General features: G+C 41.2%; 1 pseudogene; it reads left to right on the top strand.

Moving 5' to 3' along the window:
* Positions 1-204: 204 nt before the first annotated feature.
* On the top strand, positions 205-1,529 carry LOC120225197 (annotated as a pseudogene).
* The last annotated feature ends 15,794 nt before the right edge of the window (positions 1,530-17,323 follow it).

The following is a 17,323-nucleotide window of genomic DNA, read 5'->3' as shown; positions in this document are numbered from 1 at the left end:
GGGCACTTATGGGGATGAGGACTGAGTGTTATGTGGAAACTAATTTGACAATAAACTATTTGTTAAAAAAAAAAAAATTCTCCCTTAATCAAGAACAGAATGGACAGTTTCTCTTACATTGGCTACCTAAGAGTCATGCTGTAGGAAGAAATAACCTCTCCTTTTCTTCTCTGCCATCTGCCTGGCAGCTGTGAAGCAACAACCATGTGTGAAGGCATCTCAATCCATGTTGGCCAGGCTGGTGTTCAGACTGGCAGTGCCAGCTGGGAGCTCTATTGCCTGAAACACAGTATCCAGCCTGATGGCTAAGTGCTACATAATGAGACCCCTGGGGGAGGAGATGTCTTCTTCAACATCCTCTTCAGTGAGCCAGGTGCTGGCAAACATGTGCCTGGGCAGTGTTTGTAGACCTGGAACCTACCGCCAGCTCTTCCACCCTGAGCAGCTCATCACAGGCAAGGAAGATGCTGCCAATAACTATGCCCAAGGGCACCATACCATTGGCAAGGAGATCATTGATCTGTCTTGGATTGAATTCATGAACTGGCCGGCCAGTACACAGGTCTTCAAGGGCTTCTTGGTTTTCCTCAGCTTTGGAAGGGGAACTTGTTCTGGGTCCATCTCCCTGCTGATGGAACATCTCTATGTCAATTATGGCAAGAAATCTAAGCTGGAGTTCTCCATTTTCCCAGACCCCCAGGTTTCCACACTTGTAGCTGAGCCCTACAACTCCATCCTCCTTACCCACACCACCCAGGAGCACTCTGATTGTGCCTTCATGGTAGACAATGAGGCCATCTATATCATCTATTATAGGAGCATCGATATTAAATGCTCAACCTACACTAACCTAAATAGGTTAATAGATCGGATTGTGTCCTCCATCACTGCTTCCCTCAGATATGATGGAGCCCTGAATGTTGATCTGACAGAATTCCAGACCAACCTGGTGCCCTATCCCCACATTTACTTCCCTCTGGCCACATATGCCCTGTCATCTCTGCTGAGAAACCCCGCCATGAGCTGCTTTCTGTTGCAGAGATCACCAGTGCATGCTCTGAGCCAGCCAAACAGATGGTGAAATGTGACCTTTGCCATGGGAAATACATGGCTTATTGCCTGTTGTACTGTGGTAATGTGGTTCCCAAATATATAAATGCTGCCATTTTCACCATCAAGACCAAGGGTATCATCCAGTTTGTGAATTGGTGCCACACTGGCTTCAAAATTGGCTTACTTACCAGCCTTCCACTGTGGTGCCTGGTGGAGACCTGGCCACCAAGGTACAGCAAGATGTGCGCTTGCTGAGCAACACCACTGCCATTGCTAAGGCCTTGGCTCGCCTGGACTACAAGTTTGACCTGATATATGCCAAGTGTGCCTTTGTTTACTGGTATTTGGATGAAGGTGTGAAAAAAGGAGAGTTTTCTGAGACCCATGAGGACATGGGTGCCCTTGGGAAGGATTCTGAGGAAGTTGGTGTGGATTCTATTGAAGGATAGGGTGAAGAAGAAGGGGAGGAATACTAAAGTTAAAAATATCACAAAGGTACTAGTTTTATAGGGATGCATATTCTGCTTTGAACATTGAAAAGTTGTGCTCTGATCAGTTAATTTGTATGTAGCAGTGTATATTCTCATATATAATTATTGATTGATGCTTTAAAACACAATGTTTTGTTATAGATCCAAGCTATCCATTTCTTTGATGGGTTTGAATAAAGTGTTCCAGGTCTTAATTGAAAAAAAAAAAAAAAAAAAAGGAAAACACAAAACAGGGTGTGTCAATAATTTCATAAGCCTAAGCTTTATGTGAAGAATCTGAATACTGTACTCTTAGCAGAGAAAAATACTATGTTTTATTATTGGATAGAAACTTAAGAGATCAACTAATTCTACTGCACCATTACAAAAGAAAATGGAGGCCCAGATGGAAAAGAGTGGCTTAATGTGGAGTAACAGCTAATTAATGGATGAATTTGTTCTGCATCCAGGTTTTCTGATGTCTAGGTCCTTGAAAATTTCATTCTATAAAATCATCTTTAAAACAAACAAACAAACAAACAAACAAACAAAAGCATGGGTTCATCTTTTGAAATTTCAGAGTGGATTTTTAGATGCATTTTAGATTAGTTTCAAGGTTGCAATTGTCTTTGTTTATCCTTTCCCATGATATATAGTAGAATTGTGGGAGGTTTTTTTGGTTGTTGTTTCTGGAAGTAGTACAATTTTCCATGGGGAAGCAAGGGAAACATTCATCTGCAGGCAATAATTACTTTCCACTCCTTCCTGAGTTGTTGAAACCTCACCTCCTCTAGCAAGCCTTCCCTAAATTCTTTAGTTTATGGCAAACTTGTCTCAATTCCCATAGGAACTATTGGCCATCTTTTTGTTATTTTTACTGCAAAACAATTATTACAAGATCACAAGAAAATAAATGAAAAGAAAAAAACCCTTCTAACATGTTGTCATTTCAACAAATTAAACCATTTTATTTTTCAAAGTTGCATTCAGTATTTTGTATGCATACATTATTTGTATGCCATTGGATATTTTTGTAATTATGTCATAGATATATATTTGTAGTCATTTCCTCATTTGGCAATGCATGATCACCTTTTCAAGTTGCCACATGATTTTCATAGTTTTATTTAAAATAGCATTACTCATTACCTTTTGGATATTTCATAGGAATATTGCAATTAACATGTCTGAATGGACTCAGCTTTTCCATTCAGCATCGTGCAATTTTAGGCAGAAAAACTCCTCAGCTTCTCCATTTCATTGATATCCACTACTTCCATTTGGTTGAAAAGTCTAATTTTCTACTGCCTAAATATTTCATAATTATAAACTCTTTTTCCCCACGTCATCACTGGCTTAGACTCCTTGAGGCCCACCAGTCCAATTGCAGTAGTACTGGTTACTACTAGTATCATTCTTATGGATGTGCAAGTAGTCTTTCTAAAATGAAAATGTGATACTTCTCTGCTTAAAAACATTCAGTGATTTTCCTTGGTCTGTGAGGAGGTTGTCAGTACTTAAAACCTGGGTAATTTTGCACAAAATGTAGATTTCTGGTTCCTCTTGGGGCACTGAACATCTGGGCACAGTAGGTCTGCATTCCAGCACGGCACCAGAAGGCAGAAACTGAGGGGGGGGGGCTGTTTCTATAGATAGGTCAAATGCTCCCCAATCTGACCTGGAGGTCCCCTCAATCTGTCTTGGCACTTGTGGGTTTTGAGTGTGAGACCCTTTACTGTCCCCGCTAAAGCCTTGATTCCTGTGAATGGCCTGTAAGGTTCTTCATCACAGGCCCTGGTGAGTTCTTTAACCTTATTACTGCACTTACCCAGAGATAGAGAGTGGCTCCCAAATGTGCCTTGTAATGCCCACCATCTTTCCTCACTTTCTCATGGCTAGGGCAAACTCCCTCTCTTCCTTCCAGACTTGGCTACATTGTCACCTCCTCTACGAAGACCGTCCTGATTTCTAAAAGCTACCAGGTGGCAGAATGATCTGGAAGAGCATTTTACTTCTCATCGTATTATACAGCTAGTGTTTCCCTGCTCAGGAGAAGACTGGGCAAGAAGCTTTCTCTTGCTGCTGCCTCCTTAATCTTTCTCCTCTCCTTTTTGTCTGACTCTCTTTCCTGCTTTCCTAATCTTTTCCTGTCTATTTAATTCAGGAAAAATTTATAGAAGGGCTGTTGAAGGCACTGGATGCTCCAGGGACTGAGTGATGTTCCTGCAGTGGTAGGGTCTCACATCTGTGTGAGACCAGCCAATGTGTGATGGACAAGGGCTTTAAGTCAGGTATAAGCAGTGTGCGGTGAATGGGTGGGGGACAGGGTGTTGGCCAGCCCTCTTTGGCAAAAGCAATGAAAGGTGATTGCTTACATTCAAAAGGATTTCTTAACAGGATAATGGAATCATGTGTTCCTCATAATTCTGTCTTATGCGTTATTCTCATCTTTAGATCCCCGTCTAAGCCTCTCTAATATTTGTGACAGCTTGTCTGATTCTGAATCTAACCCCATTACTTATCTCTGTGACATTGGCTAGACCCCTTAAATTCTCCATGTCTGTTTCTTCATTTTATTCTATTTAAAATTTTTTTTCATTTTAGGGAGAGGGACAGGGGTAGAGGGAGAGAAAGAGAGAGGGGGAAGAGAGAGGGAGAGGGAAAGGGAGAGGGAGATAGGAAAGAGATTCTTAAGCTGGCTCCATGCACAGTGCAGGGCCCCTACTCTCCAGCTGTGCAGGCCAGAGAACTAGGGGCTATACTTGATTGTTGCTCTTCATCCTCACCTATTCAGTCAACCACCAGTACCTGTGGCTTTGTACTCTGAAAAGTTTCATATTTGTCCATTTCTTTATGTTTTCACTGCCTTCCACCCTAGTCCAAGTTATTGTCGTTTCTTTTAGAGTAAATTCAATTTGAGCTATATAATTGCTTAATGAGACACAGAATATTATTTTCACCTGGTTTCCATTTAAAGCATGCTCTCTCTTCATTGGAAGAATGATTGGAATAGAGGACTCCCCAAACACAGTGCCCACACTCGAATCATATCACTGTTAAGGATATTAGGTGATACCAAGGTATGGCAGGGCAAAAGGAAAGTAAAGTTTTTATGACCGTAAGGGAAAGAATTTTGTGGTCAAATATCCAGGAGAGAAGAGGAGGATAGAAAAAAAGGAAAGAGAACAGAGGAGGAGTAAGGGTGAATAACTAGCAGATGATAAGAATATGAAGGCCAGTGAAAATTCACAGCATGGAGAGCCAATAAATTATATATTTTTTAATGGTATAGTTTATGTCTCTAGGGTTTAAAAAACATAAAATGCTATAGCTTAATTGTCGTTCTCATTTGCTTTTCTGAGAAGTAAATCCTTCCTTCTTCCTTTTTCTTCTTATAAAAGTTTTCAAAATCTTTTAAGAATTTGTGAGAGTATAATCTGTTTTTGAGCCAATGGAACCCAGTTTTATAAGTAGGTTAATGCAGTATGTCACAGAGGAACCATGAACCCGGAAGGCAGAGGTGGCTATGAGCAATAGTCCCATGGGAAGTTCCAGAAACTGGAGCAGAGATTTGGACTTCTGTCAGGTCATGGAGTTGTTGAGAGCCTAAAGACAATTATTCCTAGATCTCCAAAGAGGTGAGGGGTCTCCAACTGACATCTGATTGACATTTGCGTCTACATAAAATTGATCCTTCCTACATGAAAAAATGATAGTATGAGAGAAGCATGTAAATCTAGAGTTTCTTTTCTTCTTTGTGAAAATACAGCCAAATAATTAACTGTTTTAATTTCAGGATTGAATAAATCAGAAACTGATTTGGAAATGGCATTCCAACAAGCTGGATTTTATTCACGGCTCTACTTCTTAACTGGGTTCCAAGGGATTTGCCAATGGGAAGTAATTGAACGTCCCTGTAGCCTCCTGTTTCTCATCAGTAAAATAAGGGATGTAGGCCAGCCATTGTTTCCTAAGCTTTGATCTGTCTATCCATACAACTGAAGATGTAGCAACTTCCACGTTTCCATTCACAGCTAGAATGACTATATGTCCGATTTACTTCATATCGGCCCAGTTTGTGGTATCATTATTAATAGTGCCCTGTTTCACTCTCAGAGATGTCCAGATGTGGATAATATCATCACAATGACCCTATTAATAGGAGTTCCTGGAGTAGAAAATTTTAGGTTAAATAATTTTAAACAGGCATTTTAATGGCAAAAGTCTGCAGATTCTCTAATATGCTAATGTGTCTTACAATTGTTCAAAAGAGAGGGCTTGTAGTTTTTAGGATTTTGGCTTTGGAATCCTTATTTTGCTTCTTCTGGGAATAGGACAACGGGTCTTATTTTGGGAAAGATTATTAAATCATCCTAATTCAGTAAATATTTATCAGCTACTATATGCCAAGCCCCGGAAGAGGCAATGGAGAAATAGCGATGGATAGAACCCAACTTTGCCCCAAAGTAGTTTATAGTCTGACCCGTGGGAATCAAGATTGTCCGCAAGGAATCACAGTTCAAGGTCACATTCTAGTTTTAATATTTTACTATGATGCCATGTAATTAGAGGCCAAGATAAGACAAAGAGTTTAAATTCTAAATGAGTGGTATAATCTGTTAACATTGTGTCAAGTGAAGGTTTCTTTCTTTCTTTTTAAAAATTGTCATTATTAATTTTCTTGCTCTTGGGTCCACATTTATTAGAACTTGGAAGCCCACCCAGCAGGTCTTCTCCTAGTTCTAGAAGTGTGGCCCCAAGGGCCTAGTAACTGGCCTTTCCAAAGCAAACAACCCAGAGGCTCTACTTGGGCCAAAACAAACAAAACTGTCAGAAGTGTTTTCTAGAAGGCATATGGCTCCTCCCAAGCTTGCAGATGTTCACTCTGGTCTGAGTGCACATCCTCCCCAGAGCTTCCAGACCACCAGCTCCATTCTACTACACCCTCGTCTCCCTCTAGCTCCCAGGCTTCCTTGTGCTAAGGCAGCCACTTGGCAGGGACCTGGGGCCAACAGAGGCTGGGAAGTCAGAGATGGAGACTGAACCCATGTCTTTCCCACTGTGTCTTCTCCAGAGCCTAGCTGCTGAAGTCTTCCTGCTGGAACTTATGGAAGTCTTCCTCCGTGAACATGATGCCCTCAGCTACCTTCTTCTTCATCTTGGCCGTAGGCTGGTCACAGGACTTGCGGCTCCAGTTCTGGCCCACAGTCTGCTGAATCACTAACTCAGCCGCCGTGCTTCTTGCACTGGTCATAAACTAAAGGTTTACTCTAAGGTAGCCTTGACACTCTCAGTTCTGGAACTCAGCAAATGCCAAATTGGGCACCTTTCCCTTGGCTGAGTTCTGCATGTTTCTGGGCTTGGGTTGTCTTTGCTTACCAGGTGCGTGTCACTGGAGCCCCACTGGGCATGGCCTGGCCTGCAGCAGCTCCAAGCCCCACTGCAGCAGGGCCAACGACATGGCTGCACTTAGCTCCACTCACAAGCCCACAAATTCTTCTCCTTCTAAATTCCAGTGTAGCTAGCATACAGTGTTATATTAGTTTCAGGTGTACAATATAGTGATTCAGTCGACACTCCCATACATCACCCTGTACTCGTTACAAGTGCACTCCCTAATCATTATTCCTTATTTCCCCCGTCCCCCCCCCCCCTTCTGGTAGCCATTAGTTTGTTTTCTATAGTTAAGTCTCTGTTTCTTGGTTTGTCTCTCTTTCTCTTTATTTCTATTTGTTTGTTTTGTTTCTTAAATTCCACATATGAGTGAAATCATATAGTGTTTGTCCATCTCTGACAGACTTATTTTGCTTAGCATCTTATACTCTCTAGCTCCATCCATGTTATTGCAAATGGCAAGACTTCATTCTTTTTTATGGCTGAATAATATTCTATTACATATATATTCCATCATATTATTTTATGTATACATATATGTGAATATATACCATCTCTTCTTATCCATTTATCTCTTGATTGATATTTGGGCTGCTTCCATAATTTACTGTAAATAATGCTATAAACATAGGGGTGCATGTATCCCTTTGAATTTGTTTTTGTATTTTGGGAGTAAATACTCAGTAGTGGGATTATTGGATCATAGGGCGGTCCTATTTTTAACTTTTTGAGGAACCTCCATACTGTGTTCCAGGGTGACTGCACCAGTTTGCATTCCCACCAACAGTGCCAGAGGATTCCTTTTTCTTCATATCTTCACCAAAACTTGTCTAAGTGAAGATTTCCTAGACTCAGTACTGGATGAATATATTCACTAAGTCTTTCAGTATATTCATATAGTGATCCAGAGAACCAGTATTTTCATGCCTATGCAGACCATATTATTTTAAGATTCAGAGTCTCAACAGTGCCTACAAGGAGACGATTGGAAGGGTTATTTGTAAAACAATGTTGGAAATGCTACTTTATTGAAGGTTCTTGTGAGTAGACTGTGATTAGACAGTTACTCGGAGATTAAATTTTGGTAGAATTGTTATGGTTAACAATAGTTAGCACTTAGGGGAAAACGGTCACATGATAATTTATCCGCATATTAATTTATTACTTACAAGAATCAGATTTTATTAGTATTTGCTCTTCACAAAAGAAAAAGTGAAGCCCTGACAGGTTGAAAAACTTACCAAAGTTCTCGTAGCAGAACCGGGATTTACACCCCGGCAGTTTTCGCCAGAGCTTGCATCCTTCTTCACCACTAAATAACGGATATTTGTGTGGCTGACTGTGTGATGGTCTCAGTGACCTCACCTTAGTAGCCTGAAATCAGCCATGGTGAGAGTGTTTACACCACAGAAACCAGTGAACACTACAAATCACTGCTTCTCCTCCCAACCAGAGGTGATTGTTAAACCTTTACCCCCACACTCATGCTTGCAGATGCGTTTGGGAAGCTGGGACTGAGTAGTGCAGGTATTCACTGGGTATTGTTAGTGCTGTATGGCTGTTGTCTGGGTATTTTCATCAAATGAGGATCCATTTTAGTCTGAATTGGAAGAGGATATGGAAAATGAGAATTCTCATGATCATTAAATAATTGGATCTGGGAGTCTTTTCAGAAAATTAAGTACTCTGTGCAGGTATTTCATTTCAAAAAAGTTAACTCCTTCCTGGGAAGGAGGTATTGTCCAACTACAATTCTGTTGATGCTTCTTTTGCATTTCTGAAATCCACCATTTGCATATTTCTCATGGTAATTACACTTTGAATTCATATTCTAGTTATTTGTGTGTGTACATCTTCTCCCAACTAGACTATACAATCCATGCTAGAATCAAGTCAGATCAGATACAACCCAGGAGACTGCTTAGTAGTGTTTCCAAAGTGAGTTAAACGTTGATTGCATTAATGACTTTTCTCTTTCAAATACTACTTGATGATTTAGGTAGAATGGTAAAGGAAACACTTTAAGAAAGCACTTTTGGGGCGCCTGGGTGGCTTAGTCGGTTAAACATCCGGCTTCAGTTGAGGCCATGATCTCATGGTTCGTGGGTTCGAGCCCCGCGTCGGGCTCTGTGCTGACAACTAGCTCAGAGCCTGGAGCCTGTTTTAGATTCTGTGTGTGTGTGTGTGTCTCTCTCTCTGACCCTCCCCTGCTCATGCTGGCACACACCCTCTCTCTCTCAGAAACAAATAAAAGAAAAAAAAATAGAAAGCGCTTTACTTTTTATGGAATTCTGAATCACAAAGATTTTCTCAAAACAGACAATCCTATCTATTAACCTATTGAAATCATACATGCCTTCACCATGTTTCAGATTCTATACTTAAAGATGTAACTTAATTATAATTTTATTTTTGTTGTTTCAAGTAGTACTAAAAGACTGTTTTGTTTCAAGACCTATACTAAGGTAACTACTGATTTGTGTTTATACATCTAGCTTTAAACAGGTTTTGTTTTGTTTTTGTTTTTGTTTTGTTTTGGTTTGCTCTTTTCTCTTGTTAACTCTAATCTTAGCAGTTTGCAAACCATTTGTTTTTCTAGGTAAGCAGCCCTTTAAACGTTAGATTACAGATTCTATTTTAAAAGCCTTTTTAAAAAATGTCTTGATGGGGACGCCTGGGTGGCTTAGTGGGTTAAGCGTCCGACTTTCGCTTAGGTCATGATCTCACGGTTCGTGGGTTCAAGCCCCGCATCGGGCTCTGTGCTGACTGCCAGCTCAGAGCCTGGAGCCTGTTTCAGAGTCTGTATCACCCTTTCTCTCTGACCCTCCCCTGCTCACACTCACTCTCTCTCTCCTAGAAATAAATAAAAATATTTAAAAAAAATGTCTTGATGGCTTATATTTATTCAAAGATTTTTAGGCTCAAAAACATGATTTTATTTTCTTAAATTCCTTTGATAATTAAATATATTTGGAGTATTGTTTAAAAAAGATTCTTTAGAAAGGGGGAAGGGGCAGATTTGGTCTTTACCCCTTGTTACTCATCAGTCAGCTAGCTATCAGCTAAAGACACACAACTTTAGTGTGACCTGGGAATTTGATAGAAATGGTCTGTTTTAGGCCCCACCCTAGACCTATTGAATCATAATCTGCATTTTTATAACATCCCCAGGAGATTTGTATGCACATTAACGTTTCAGAAAAGCCAAACAATTGGGTCTTTTCCTGAAATTCACCCTGCTGCAAAAGCAGCTGACTATAATGTATTCTTCAATGCAGACCACATTTTGGAATTCTGATTTATTTGATGGCTTAATGTTTATTGACTGCACCTGGTGTGCTAGATGCTGCAAAGAAAATTTGATCCACCCAGCCATTGTTCTATAGTTACTTTGCTCTAAAATAAGAAGATACAGGCAATTTACTGGGTTTCTTTTTTTTACTTTCATATGTGCTTTCAAAAGTGTGTGTATATATATATATATATATATATATATATACATTGAAAGAAGGAAGGGAGTTGGGTAGAGGAAACAGTGAGAAAACAATCCCACTACAGAGGATGTGGTCCATTGTTAAAGTAAGAGTAGATGAAGGATATTCATATACACAAGTAGAAATGAAAGGAATTCTGTCAATCATCTGTGTTTGCTGGGGGGAAAGCAAACATCTGGATGGCTGAATTTTGTGTAGACGAGGTATCTGGATAATTGCTTGTATTTTCCACTTCTCCTCCAGATGTTTTAGCATTGTGTTGATGTAGCTCAAACCCATTGCTTTCAGACATTTCATGCATTTTTAGGAGAAAAATTCTGGAAGCATTGATTTTATTTCTCTATTTCATTCTTTATGAAAATTATGGTATTCTAAATCTAGTATTTGGTCAAGTTATGCCCCCTTGTGTAAAAGTACCATTTTATATACTGGATGTAGGAGACATTCTTAGTCTCTATTATAAAGATACATTGAAATAAAAGTAAGAATTTTGAAGAGGTCCAGAATATGTCACCCCCAAATGTACCACTCTGACATAAGGATTACTTTGAACTGAGAGCAGCTGGGAATCTACAGATCAGGAAGTGGTGGGTTTTTTTTGTTTTTGTTTTTTTGTTTTTTGTTTTGCATTCACCAGATCTGCTAATAGCAGGGCATACATTTCTCTGTGAAGGTGTCTCCCTCCCCTGTGCCAGGGAGAACAACTCTTTTACTGCAGTCACACTGAGATGAATCTGCACAAAGGAACCTTACTAAGATAACCTTTCTCTTCCATTAGTTTTCCTCATACATTTCTTAGTCACTTTCATACAATTTATTATTCCTCAAAGCCTAACTCCCTTTCCTTTGTTAAAATGGTATATAAATCCCACAGTCCAACTGCTTCAGTTTCACTTCTTTACTGTGAACTCCTATGCATGCAAAATATTAATACATTTGTATTTTTTTTCTCCAGTCGATGGGTCTTTTGTCAGTCAAGTCTGCATGCCTCCAGTCTCTGAATCTAAGAGGGTAACGGAAACATCTTCCTGCCTACCAATTTTAACTCTACTAAAGCTGTCTTTTAAAACCTTAATAAATCATTTTAAAAGAGGAAAGGAGGAAGTCAGGAGGAAGGACATGAAGGTAAGATATGAAACATGTGGAAAGGCTGCGACATTAGTAGAAATGGAATGAGAATTTTTTGGAATTAGCTATTTAATCATGTGTTTCATCTAATCATTACACACACAGTCAATGACTGCAGGCACACTGTCTGGAGAGATTATTATAGTCACACCCTGAGCCTGCAGTGAGGTCAACTGTTAGATCAATAACAACTCTGCTCCATCAGATAAGGAATCTAAATGAGAATTGCCACTGTTAATCAGGTATCTTGAAATCCTTGAACAAGGCAGTGTGATAAATGATTGCTGACTATTCTTCTCTCTTTAACCTCAGTGGACTTTGCTCACCCACATTTTTAATTAACTAATTTAGTTCAGGATGTTTAAATGCTCAGATCCTTTTCAAAATTCTCTCCAGGGAGGTTATTCCTGGAGTAGACATCAGTAAGAATGTCCTTCCTTTCTTTGTAGAGCTATATTTGGCACATTTTGATTTTTGTCTCAAAGAAGTACATTTCGAAGGAAGACTGGTTTCACATTTCACTTAGCACTTGGTTCTTTACCTCCCAGAATGGTAGCATTTTAAAATTCAGCAGAAATGTGTTCTTTACGGTATATTAAACGAAAGTCAAAGCTACAGAAAATTACAACCTTTTTGCAAAAGGATATACCTTCTGCTTTTTTTGAAAGTTAATTAGTAATGAAAAATCTTTTAGAAAAATTATTGAGTTAAACTGGGTTATGGGGAAGTGTTAACAATTAAAAGATATTTTGTGCCTTAAAAAAGATTCAGATTTTGGCAGTTATAAATACTCAGTTTTATATTTTATAGTCATGGTCTTTTTTTATTTTTAATTTTTTAAAATGTTTTATTTATTTCTGAGAGAGAGAAAGAGAGAGAGAGAGAGACAGCGTGAGCAGGGGAGGATCGGAGAGAGAGGGAGATACAGAGTCTGAAACAGGCTCCAGGGTCTGAGATCGCTGTCAGCACAGAGCCTGACGTGGGGCTCGAACCCACAAACCATCAGATCATGACCTGAGCCGAAGTCGGACACTTAACTGACTGAGCTACCCAGGCACCCCTTGTCATGATCTTTTAACATGTGTTAAGATCTGAAATTTCAAAACCTTGAATTTACATCTTCTCTGCAACATTGTGAAAAGAGCATGATGTTATTTCTTTCTTTCTTTTTTTTTTTAGTGCTTATTTTTTAAGAAAGAGAGAGAGTGCAAGCAGGGGAGGGACAGAGAGACAGAGACATAGAATCTGAAGCAGGCTCCATGCTCTGAGCTGTCAGCACAGAACCTGATGCAGTGCTCATTAAGAGCCTAAAATGAAGTCCTCCATTAAGAGCAACCTCGGGCTGCACGTAGCCCCAGTCCCAGTTTCAGGAAAAGCCTCAGATTGTTCAAGGCTAAAGCCATCCTTGGACCCCCCTCAGGTCAGCTGATCAAAAAAACATTCCTATGGTCTGAGTCAAAGCTGGGAACTGCAGTTATTTTATACAAGCTAGCCAATTTCTCACGGCTTGCCTGAACCCCACGTGGGCCCTTTGAACTCACCTCATAATTGGTCATTTTCAAAGGATTCTCAAAAGTCATGATTGGGTCCCACCAAAAGTAATGAATACCTCACAGATACTGAATGGTCAAAGCTGTTACCAGGGGGTGCTGTACAATTGTAATTGGTGCTTATGTGATGATGCTACATGTACTGTAACACCCCCATCCCTTACTCCTTAAAAACCCTGTTTGCTATTGTTCTTGGCTTCACCTTGCTGCCCCTACACTGGTAGGCAGGTGAGCCCCTGCTCGAGCTTGTAATAAAGACCCCTTTGTATTTGCATCGGTGTTGGCTTCTTGGAGGTCTCTGGGAACTCGCAAATCGGGCACAACACTCGAACCCACAAACCATGAGATCATGACCTAAGCCAAAGTTGGATGCTTAACCAGCTGAGCCACCCAGGCGCCCCTATTTCTTTTGAGTAATTTTGTAACATTAGAGTTGATGTAGTTGACAGAAACAAGCCTATCACCTGCAGTTTTGCTTTCCCGTTTCTCTCATATCCAGGGAATGAGATTGACGAGACAATAAAATAAGGTCATGACTTCTTTTTTCTTTCTTTCTCTGACTTGCCTGGTGTTGGGCCAGCTGAGAGGTAGGGCAGAGACACCACAGAATGGCAGACTTCTTGAGATGGCTGACCTTCCCGCCAATACATCGGTGACCATTATGACTTCAGCAGGAGACAGAAACTTAGGCAAGAAACCAAAACCTCCTGCCTGGGACTTTCCAGTCAAGAGACCGCCCCTGTTATCTGGACTTCCCCACCCCCACCAGCAAGTTATAAAACCCCTTACCATCCAACCCGTGCGCGACTTCCCTGACTCCCCTCTCTGGAGTCGTGGAACCTCGCCTGAGGGTGCAGGCAATAAAACTCCTCTTATGAACATTTTTCCTTGGAGTCTTTTTTACTCACCTAAAAAATCTTACACCTGGTAAGTTAGCGAATGCGGTTAAAACACTCTGGGTTGTACAGTGTCCCACCCACCTGCAGCTCCTCAGCCCCAGGCCAGAGGCCCAGACTGGGGGAACCTTGCTGCGGCATCCCTGGAACACGGCAGCTGCTGGACAGGAAGTGATAAAGACACTGACGGCAGCAAGTGGGTTGGGGGAGTTGGGGACCCAGGTGCAGAACGTGTGTGGAGTCCAGACATGGAGGAGAATTTCCAGGAGACCCTGGCCTTCTTCCTGCCGTGTGGCTGATGGAAAATCACCCTGCCTAGTGAAAGCCAGGGTTATGGTGGGAATGAACGGATTGCCTGCTACAACGGGCTGAGAACAGGGAAGACCCAAACCTGCATACAGGTCTTTAGGCACATCCGGGTTCTGGCTTGAAGGAAGGCAAGGCAAGTCCAGTCCAAGCTCAAGGCCTTGCATGTTGACCAGGCCTTGGAAACAAGGACAAGGCTTTCCAAGGACAAGGTAACACCACATTCACTGCCTGGTCGGGGACTGAAAGGGAACCCCAAAAGTGGCCTTGCCCCGGAATACCTTCCTCCCAGGGAGGACCTCCAGCTTTCTTCATGCTTATTCAGGGAGTGGGCTGCTCCCTCTTAGAGGGGACCTTAAAAATTGGGTGGTGAGTTGCAAGGATGAATCCTGATATTGGGACGTCACAGTGGTGTCTGAAGGGTCAGGTGACTCCAGAGCCTCAGGGACTGGGGATAAGAGTGAGACAACCGTGAGACAATCATGGGGTGCTGCACTGGCTTCTCAGGCTCTAACTCATGCCCTCCCCCAACTTGGCTCTGGATGGTTTGGAGGGCCTTAGATATGTTGGTCTGTTCCTCTGTTTTCAGCCCCCACCCCTTTCCCAGTCTCCCTCTCTTTACCACCCCCACCCTGTGACCTGGAGATCAAACATCGAAGGTTAACCCTTTCTGTGCAGAAGTAGAGCCAGTTGAGCCCTGGAAAAATATTTTTTTAATATTACAAGATATAAGTGGGTATTAGGGTCATGACTTTTTCTCAGCTGGACAAGCAGTGGGGTGTGGCTTTTAAGTTTTATCCTCCCTTTCTTTTTTTTTTTATATTTATTTTGGGGTGGGGGGAGGGAGAGAGAGAGGGAGACACAGAATCTGAAACGGGCTCCAGGCTCCACGCTGTCAGCACAGAGCCTGAGGCAGGGCTTGAATACACGAACTGTGAGGTCATGACCTGAGTCAAAGTTGGATGCCCAAATGTGAGGGCTGTACTCTGTTGCTTCCCCTTCCCCAAGCTGTGTTGGTTTGTGTTTTGACAGAGGATAAAACTATTTTACAAAAAAAAAAAAAAAAAGCCCATAAAACAAAAAAGCAAACCCCAAAAAAACCCCATTATGAGTTGTCCCAGCATGTTGTTGAAAACTTTTCTACTTTTGAGTCCAGCTTTCCATTTCCAGAAATCTTTTTATCTGTTCAGATGAGCTCTATACAGCTTCCAGCATGAAAAAAACACATTTATCTCTTCTAATTATCTTAAAGCTAGGTATTTTAATTGTAACCATTTATGGCATTTATGAACCACTGTTTTCAGTGATTTATTGTAGCAAAACAAAGTATCCCCAAACATAGTAGTGTAAAATAACAATGGTGAATCAGAAATTCCAAATACATAAATGGAGATGGTTTGTCTCTGCTGCATACAGGCGGGGGCCTCAGCTGGGAAAATGCACGTGGCTAAGTGGTGGCTCAAATGGATGGGGGCTGGAATTTTTTGGAAACTTCTCACTCACGTGTCTGATACATGGGCTGGGATGATGTAAGGGCTGGGCTCAGCTGGAGCTGTTGAGAGGTGTACATACACGTGGCCTCCCCATGTGGACTGCACTTTGCAGAGCCGGGTGGCTGGGTCCTGAATGGGAGCATCCCAGGAGGGAGCATCAGGAAAGTGAGAGTTCTGAGACCCAGGTGGAGTTGCATGGCCTTTTACGAGGTGCCCTCAGAAGTCACAGAATGTCACTTCTACTCCATTTGATCAAAGCTGCCACAGGTCTGCTCATGTTCAAGAGAGGTGGTATAGATCTCACCTCTTGATGGAGCAGTATCAAAGAGTTTGTGATCATTAAAATTTTTTTAATGTTTATTATTTTTGAGAGAGAGACAGAGACAGAGACAGCAAAATAGAGAGAGACAGAGTGAAAGTGGGGGAGGGGCAGAAAGAAAGGGAGACACAGATTAGAAGCAGTCTCCAGGCTCCAAGCTGTCAGCACAGAGCCCAACGAGGGGCTCAGACCCACGAACCGTGAGATCATGACCTGAGCTGAAGTCTGATCCTTAGCCGACTAAGCCATTCAGGCATCCCTGTGATCATTTTTTTAAAAAACCACCACAACACCCAATTCATAGTGTGTTTTTTTTCTAAGAGATTTTTCCCTACTAATTATCTTAACAAGCAGCAAAAATATATAGCATTTTAAGGGGGAAACCAGAGGTGAGTGCTGTGTTTGATGATGAAGTGCAGGAATCTCATCAATGAGTTCCTTTCTTTCTCCCAATATTATCTAGTTTATCAATCTACACACTGGGTTCCAGAAAAAATGTTAGAGAGGAAATTAATTGTTAAGAGAATTTTGTGTGAATTATGTTTCTTCCAAGTACCCTTATGGTCTATCAGGCTGTTGCATTAGCGTCCCTTCTGATGCAGCCTTCAGTAACTATGGCTCTATTAGCTGTTCATTTGAGGCATACAATAGACCCAAAAACAGAGGATTGCTTTTGAAATCAGCCATTGTCTCTTGAATATTAGAACACAAATCAATGCATATTGACTAGGGTTGTATAGATGAACGTGATAGCATTACCCTCAACAAAATATCAAAAAGATGCATAAGGTTAGAACAAAAATAAGAAGCACTCAAGTTTTTCAAGGTATTGAATTTTCGGAACTGAGCTAATAAGTTCATTTCTTCAGAGGCTTGAAGCTGTATGAACAGACACTACTACACTTTCTAAAGCACTCGTTTCTGTGTGGATAGTGGGGGGCAAGAGGCCAAAGAGGCACAATTTCTGTAGGTAATGCTTCCCTGACACTTTAACGAACATATATCGTTTTATTGACACTCAAAACAAACATGTGAGGCAAGTTTTAACATCCCAGATTTACCGATGGGCAAACTGATATCAAGGATTTTCTGCAGCGTGTCAAGGTCACTCTGTTTCTTTACTCTTCCTCTGTGTTCTTATAATACCTCAAAATCTCTCCATTTCCACCACTTCGTGTTACAATGGTCTTCTGTGTTTGTTTCTCTCCACTTGACTTGAA

The sequence above is a fragment of the Hyaena hyaena genome, unplaced genomic scaffold (assembly GCF_003009895.1).
Source record: "Hyaena hyaena isolate Hyena2069 unplaced genomic scaffold, ASM300989v1 scaffold_1350, whole genome shotgun sequence".
Lineage (NCBI taxonomy): Eukaryota > Metazoa > Chordata > Mammalia > Carnivora > Hyaenidae > Hyaena > Hyaena hyaena.
Note: the sequence above shows the minus strand (reverse complement) of the source record. Positions and strands in the feature narration are given on the sequence as shown.